Source organism: Bison bison, unplaced genomic scaffold (genome assembly GCF_000754665.1).
Source record: "Bison bison bison isolate TAMUID 2011002044 unplaced genomic scaffold, Bison_UMD1.0 scf7180017864491, whole genome shotgun sequence".
Taxonomy (NCBI): Eukaryota; Metazoa; Chordata; class Mammalia; order Artiodactyla; family Bovidae; genus Bison; species Bison bison.
The window spans coordinates 19,093,371-19,101,448 of record NW_011495050.1 but is presented as its reverse complement, the minus strand read 5'-3'; the positions used below and the strand labels follow the sequence as shown (position 1 = coordinate 19,101,448).

Below are 8,078 nucleotides of genomic sequence, written 5' to 3'. Positions count from 1 at the left end.
AGACAGTGTTTTTTTTGTTGTTGGTGGTGGTGTTGTTGTTTAATTAGAATGGGGGAAGAGTAGGCAAGAAACTCTGAAAAGGAACTGGAGGAGAGAGTCACACCGGCAAATTGAATCACCTGAGAAACGCAGGAGCAAAGGGGAGAAAAGATTAGATTGTGTTTGCATCCCTCACTGAGGGTTATTGTAACTACCGCCCCCCCCCCCGCCCCCCAAACAGCCCTGAAGTACACAGATGTTGGATCATTTGGGGGTTGGGGAGACTCCTTTGTGAAGGAGTTGTGAACTGTTTTGGCCTTCTGAACTTATCCTTTGGTACTGTCATCTACTCCCGAATACCTTTTATTGAACAACAGTCACAGGAATTACGTTTTTTGTTTTTTTTTAATTATTGTTTTTTATTGCGCTGGGTCTTCCTTGCTGTGAGCCGGCTTTCTCTAGTTGCCGCGGGGGGATACTCTCTAGCTGTGGTGTGCAGGTTTCTCGAGTTGTGTGCTTTTTTGTGAAGCACAGACTCTAGCGGGCTGGCTCAGTAGTTGTGGTTTAGCTGTCCTGAGGCATGTGGGATCTTCCTGGCCGGGGATCGAACCCATGTCCCCTGCGTTGCGAGGCAGATCCTTCACCACTGGGCCGCCCCGGAAGCCCCTTTCTTGTTTGTTTTGTTCTCACAGGTCTTTGAGAGGAAGTAGATGAAAGTGCCATTCATCGTATAGACCGGGACCTATCTAGATAGACTCTTGGACCTAGAAACAGATCAAATGATGTATTTTAAGTCTAGCATAACTTCTACTGTCTTCTGACTGCCAATTACCTGTCCAGTACTTAACCACAATCTCTCTAGAGAGAAGGGTGAGTTTCTCCTAGTGCATTCTTACCTTTGATTCAGCACTTTCGGTGAAACTTGAGTAGGACAGCTTCAAAGGGATTCTGCAGCGGTGGTCAGTGCTTTAAAAACCGCTTTTTAGTTAGTTTGGGTGAAGCTGTTCAGTTTACAGTTCAGGTGGAGGAGATAATAAGCAGCAGGGTGGGCAAAAGGTGCTCAGCTTGTCAATCACGGTTCTCTGGCAACCAGCACGTCTCAAATGGTGCCGAAAGAGGGAACCTCGGGTTTATGTCTCAGAACTCCCGGATCTTTTTCTCTTTTGGTGTATCTTTCAGGGACTAGATAAAATCTAAAGAAACAGTACTCGGGATCTGACTAAATGCTGCGAGCTAGATGGTTCGTGTATAGAACTGGGCAGTAAATGATCACTTTTATTTTTTGATGTCAGTCTTCGGAGCCTTATTTACATTAGTTCTCTCTACCTAAAAAGAAACATTTGGGCCTCAAAACTCTGATTCCCTGATTATTTCCACAACTTTGGAAATAATTGCATTGGCCAAAGAGCAAAGCTGGAATGCCAAAATAAACCTTTGCCAAAGGGTCTCCTTCTGGTCCACAGTCCCTAAGTGATCAGTCTTCCTTTTGAGCTTGAGTCTGCTTAGGGGTAACTACAGTTTGCACCAAATGTGTGTGTGTGTACTCAGTCCTTCAGTCGTGTCTGACTGTTTGTGACCCCATGGAAATACATACCTCTTAGTTGAATTTTGTTCTTGTACGTGTTCTGATCTGTCTGCCAGAGTAAACCTTTTTCACTCTTTGGCTGTGCAACTTTATACCTTTTCATTTACAATCTAATTCATGTTCAGCTCACATTTCACTGATATTTTAAAGACACAGTAAACCATTAGCATGGTGCTCTTGGAAAGACAGCTCAAGGGGTGAAACCAGGCAATCTAAATTCTCTTCACCAGGCAATCTAAATTTTCCTTTCGACATGAGTGATCCTTGGAACTAGAAAATTCAAACTCTGGTCTTGATAATGAAGCAAACTTCTGTTCCACAGGTGTAGCAAATCTGCTGTATATTTAAAGAGGAGTCCTTAGGGCGGTGGAGGAGAGGTGCTTTGGTTCCATCATAGACCAGAAGATACAACCTTAGCTCTGTATTTGAAAATAAGATGCTAGACAAATGTAAAAATGGTATTTTATAGAAAGAGGATGATGTATCTTTTAAGATACTTTATGCAAACTATCCATGAATAGGAAGTTATTTGTAAATAAAGGTGGTTAATAGGTGGATTGACTTAACCATGACAGTTTTTTGTTGTTGTTGTTAATGGGCTAGCCTATAGTTTAGTGTTTCTTCATGGGTGCTGTTGGCATTGTGGACAGAACTGCCTCTTGTTTGGCCACCAGCCGCTAAATGGTGGTAGTGACCCCCACATTGGGACAACCTAAAATGATCCCAGACATTTCGAAACTCTTGAAGGAGAGAGGTACCATTTGGTTGTGCAGCACCCTTTGCGATGGCATCCTTTATCTGTTGAACATATACCTGAGTGCTTCTTAGTGACAGGCCCTCTACTATATGTTGGGGGCATAGAGGTTAAGAGTAGTGTTTTAGTAAACTTGCATGTAAAATGTATGTAGTCACTAGCTCTGTGACCTTGGGCAAGACTTCATTAACTGCCCTCTCATCTGCAAATAGGGGTGGTGATACCATCTTCCTTGAAGGAATCAAGTATAAAATTGCTTAGCATATTGAGTACTGATCTAACATAGCACATATTTAATAAGTTGTTGTCATTACCAGGAAACAGGATCTCAAGCTTACTTGAGTGATGAAACTTGTTTCAAGTCTTTGGCTTGTTGAATTTCAGGCTAGAATACATCGTCTTAGAGATATTAACACCTTCTGGTGAGAAACGTGGTGTTGTGATTCAGTCACTATTATCAGATACCAACCTGAAAGAGAAGGGAAGTAACATTTTGGGAGACAATGAGTGTAGAGTCAGGGAGTTTCCTGGCATGGAAGGAATTGTTTGCTCCCTGGGTCAGTGTTGAGTTGCCTGTGGCAGAGAGGAAGTGTCTGGGCGCTCCGAAGGTTCTGGTGATTCCTTTCAGTAATGGTACAGTGATCTCCTTGCCTGTCTGTGGATTCAACTTGCTTTAGCAGAAATTGCAAGAGATTTTTTTTTAAACATTGTGTTATGTGTTATTATCTTTCTGGCCTGTTTCTGTTTTTATGATGGCATCTATGCCTAAGTAGGAGAAGGTAATGGCACCCCACTCCAGTACTCTTGCCTGGAAAATCCAATGGACAGAGGAGCCTGGTAGGCTGCAGTCCACAGGGTTGCTAAGAGTTGAACATGACTGAGCGATTTCACTTTCACTTTTCACTTTCATGCATTGGAGAAGGAAATGGCAACCCACTCCAGTGTTCTTGCCTTGAGAATCCCAGGGACCAGGGAGTCTCGTGGGCTGCTGTCTATGGGGTCGCACAGAGTCGGACTCGACTGAAGCAGCTTAGCATTAACATGCCTAAGTAAGGCTTGGCTTTTCCAAATGTACTTCTAGCCAGATACAAAGATGTAAAAAAGATGGCTGTTTATAAAATACATCTACTAAAAGTCTTTCACATTTCAGTATATTTATGGCATGAAGTTCAGGTAATCCTTAATGTGATTATAGGCCATCTATAAGTGCTGTTTCAGTTGAAGACAAGAGAACACAAAAGTTAAGATTGATTTAAAGAAGGTGTGTATCCTAACAATTTCAAACTTAACATATAAATCACCAAAGTCTCCCTGGAGAGGTAGAATTCCTTGTTGTTATTGGAAGCTTTTATTTAAACAAATTTTATTGTGAGTAAGCCCCTCCAACAATCCCAGTTAAGATGTTTCCTTGTTGAAGGATAGAATTTAGCATTCAGAATTATTCATTCATGCAGAAGTTACCATTCAGGTAATTATTCTTACCTTTTATTTGTGTGGTATTAAAATTTCCGGGGAAGGATTAGCAGCCTTTTAAGAAGGATGGATTGGGGCTGTTTTACACTGTGATCAGTTCTGTTCGACGCTGATGTGTCACAGTTGGAAGGCTGTGTGATACTTCGTGATATCTGAGGTATTCCTCCTTGTGCAGGTTGAAATAAGCCACTTTAGTGAACAGCTTGGTATTTTCAAGGACTGTAAAAGAATGTTTTTTTTTTGCATGTAGACCCCCATCAGTCTTCACTGTGAAATTTAAATTTACTGTGAAAGGTGGTTGCATTTCAGAGACTGAGGTGTTGATTTCTTGAAAGCAGTTAAATATTGGAGCACTTACTGGGATGCCCTATTTTCTGTGGTTGCCCCTGTCTTTGGTCAGGCTCTTACTTTCATCCACAGAAGAAGTGCTAGTAGCTGTTTGAGTTTATTATCTTCACCTCTTGTATTATCATGATAGTTGTTATTTACTCTTCTTTTGGAGTAGGGGATTTTGGGGATTCTGTGGGATTTTAGCGCTCTTGAATCCATGACCCCTGCACTGGAAGCACAGGCGTAACCACTGGACTGTCAGGCAAGTCCCTGCTTTACTCTTTTTATTTCGCATCCTAATCACTTGTGATTGGAAAATAATCCACTGCCTTTAAATTCTTAGAAGTGGGTGATACAGTAATGAAATAAACAGGTTCTGAGCTTTGAACCAGGATTTCCTTTCTTCTTTCCTTCCCTCCATTTTGAAAAAGACTTGTTACTGTTTAAAAAAAAAAAAAAAGCATACTTATTGCAGTCAGACAGATAGAAGTGTTTAAGAAATGTGACTAGTGTTTCTCTTGTGCCTGCAGTGTATTCTGCTCGATTTTTTTAATCTCATCATGTGCCTTGTTTTCTTTCTGCTCCTCCTTGGAGGAGTGTGTGGCAACCCACTCTAGTATTCATGCCTGGAGAATCCATGGACAGAGGAGCCTGGTGGGCCACAGTCCACAGCGTCACAAAAAGTTGGACACAACTGAAGCAACTTAACACGCACAGCCTCCCATTACCTAAAGCAATTTTTTTTTAAATAAAAAAAAAAAAAAATTTGTGGCACCCTAGCTCCCAAGAGATAGAACCCCTGTCCCTGCATTGGAAGGTGGAGTCTTAACCACTGGACCTCCAGGGGAAGTCCCTAGAGTAGTCTTTTTAGCCCTGGAAAAAATTTTCAAGAAGTTTTGGGAGTGAATCAGGACTCTACACTGTGGTCACAAACCCACCTATTTATATATATGGCATTTAAAAATCCTCTGTATTCTGTCCTTCACAAATGAAATAAAATTGTGTGTTTCTTGAGCAAAGCAATAGTTTACCCAGATTTCGTTTTGTTCTGTACTTGATTTCATATGTCATTTTGCTTTTCACTTATTTTTTAAGTTCATAAGCCGCCATTGAAAGCATGCGAAAAGTGGGTTGATACATTTAAAGTTTCTACATTCCATAGAACAAAAATCATTCCTGCATTATGGACCTGACAATACTGTGTGATTCTTGATTGTGATGATGTGACATGTAGCCATCTTATTAAGGAATGGTTGCCATTTCATGTAACATTTACTGTATAATTCACTAAATAATCATGGAAATGCTTGTTCTACTACAGTGGTTCTAAAACCTGACTCATCATCTGATTCACTTGAAGGATTTAACAAGAAAATAAAAGGGTCCTGGGTCCTACCCAGTATAGATTGATGGAATATAGAAGCAGAAAAGGATCCTGGATGTGGGAATCCAATCCTCTCATTTTGCAAATGAAGACATTTATGCAGACGATGACATGCAGAACTGGGATTAGATTCCACGTCTTCATTTTCTCAGTGCAGTGCCCTGGTGGTTACATTGCGTTTCCTTTGGAAACTGGCGTTTGGATTCTTTATGGCTGCAGTTCCCAGTGAGATAAAAAGACCTTGATCTCATGCTTCAGGCACAGGTACATTCCAGCAAAAGAATGACTAGAGAGCTTTAAACTAGACAGTTGGCAGAGCTCATGGTGCTTAAGGGCTTATGCATACCTTATGAATCCCTGGGGCATCCGGAGGAATCCCAGGAAAATCAGATCTTAACTGGTAGGGCTAAGTTAGCCCCAGAGTAAAGATTTAGACCTAACCTAACAAAGTATTGGGCTGGCCAAAATTTTCTTTTGGGTTTTTCCTTAAGATTTTACAAGAAAACCCAAAAGAATTTTTTGGCCAGCCCATTGCCAACCTTGAATGAAACATGCTAAAGCTTAAGTAACTTAAGACTGTCAGAACAAAGCACAACATATTTTTATTAATATTTATTTTTTCGGTCGCACCAAGTGTCTTGCAGATCTTAGTTCCCTGATTAGGGATTGAACCTGGGCCCTCAGCAGTGAGAGCAGAGTCCCAACCACTGGACCACCTGGGGATCCCGCCTTTTGAAAAAAAAAAAAAAAACTTTTTTAAAGCATCAGATCAGATCAGATCAGATCAGTCGCTCAGTCGTGTCCGACTCTTTGCGACCCCACCTCGCTGTCCATCACCAACTCCCGGAGTTCACTCAGACTCATGTCCATCGAGTCAGTGATGCCATCCAGCTATCTCATACTCTGTCGTTCCCTTCTCCTCCTGCCCCCAGTCCCTCCCAGCATCAGAGTCTTTTCCAATGAGTCAGCTCTTCGCATGAGGTGGCCAAAGCACTGGACTTTCAGCTTTAGCATCATTCTTTCCAAAGAAATCCCAGGGCTGATCTCCTTCAGAATGGACTGGTTGGATCTCCTTGCAGTCCAAGGGACTCTCAAGAGTCTTCTCCAATACCACAGTTCAAAAGCATCAATTCTTTGGCGCTCAGCAACTCTCACATCCGTACATGACCACAGGAAAAACCATAGCCTTGACCCAATGAACCTTTGTTGGCAAAGTAATGTCTCTACCTTTGAATATGCTATCTAGGTTGGTCATAACTTTCCTTCCAAGGAGTAAGTGTCTTTTAATTTCATGGCTGCAGTCACCATCTGCAGTGATTTTGGAGCCCAGAAAAATAAAGTCTGACACTGTTTCCACTGTTTCCCTGTCTATTTCCCATGAAGTGATGGGACCGGATGCCATGATCTTCGTTTTCTGAATGTTGGGTTTTAAGCCAACTTTTTCACTCTCCGCTTTCACTTTCGTCAAGAGGCTTTTGAGTTCCTCTTCACTTTCTGCCATAAGGGTGGTGTCATCTGCATATCTGAGGTGATTGATATTTCTCCTGGTAGTCTTGATTCCAGCTTGTGTTTCTTCCAGTCCAGCGTTTCTCATGATGTACTCTGGGTATAAGTTAAACAGGGTGACAATATACAGCCTTGACGAACTCCTTTTCCTATTTGGAACCAGTCTGTTGTTCCATGTCCAGTTCTAACTGTTGCTTCCTGACCTGCATACAAATTTCTCAAGAGGCAGGTCAGGTGGTCTGGTATTCCCATCTCTTTCAGAATTTTCCACAGTGTATTGTGATCCACACAGTCAAAGGCTTTGGCATAGTCAATAAAGCAGAAATAGATGTTTTTCTGGAACTCTCTTGCTTTTTCCATGATCCAGCAGATGTTGGCAATTTGATCTCTGGTTCCTCTGCCCTTTCTAAAACCAGCTTGAACATCAGGAAGTTCACGGTTCACATATTGCTGAAGCCTGGCTTGGAGAATTTTGAGCATTACTTTACTAGCATGTGAGATGAGTGCAATTGTGCGGTAGTCTGAGCATTCTTTGGCATTGCCTTTCTTTGGAATTGGAATGAAAACTGACATTTTCCAGTCCTGTGGCCACTGCTGAGTTTTCCAAATTTGCTGGCATATTGAGTGCAGCACTTTCACAGCATCATCTTTCAGGATTTGAAATAGCTCCCCTGGAATTGCATCACCTCCACTAGCTTTGTTCGTAGTGATGCTTTCTAAGGCCCACTTGACTTCACATTCCAGGATGTCTGGCTCTAGATCAGTGATCACACCATCGTGATTATCTGGGTCGTGAAGATCTTTTTTGTACAGTTCTTCCGTGTATTCTTGCCATCTCTTCTTAATATCTTCTGCCTCTGTTAGGTCCATACATTTCTGTCCTTTATCAAGCCCATCTTTGCATGAAATGTTCCTTTGGTATCTCTGATTTTCTTGAAGAGATCCCTAGTCTTTCCCATTCTGTGTTTTTCCTCTATTTCTTTGCATTGATTGCTGAAGAAGGCTTTCTTATCTTTTCTTGCTATTCTTTGGAACTCTGCATTCAGATGTTTATATCTTTCCTTTTC

The 8,078-nt window shown here is 41.7% G+C and overlaps 1 protein-coding gene across 1 annotated transcript in view; it reads left to right on the top strand.

Moving 5' to 3' along the window:
- Positions 1-8,078, top strand: part of ATP6V1C1 (ATPase, H+ transporting, lysosomal 42kDa, V1 subunit C1) — a 40,387-nt gene that overhangs the window by 781 nt on the left and 31,528 nt on the right. The gene's annotated exons all lie outside the window — the stretch shown is intronic.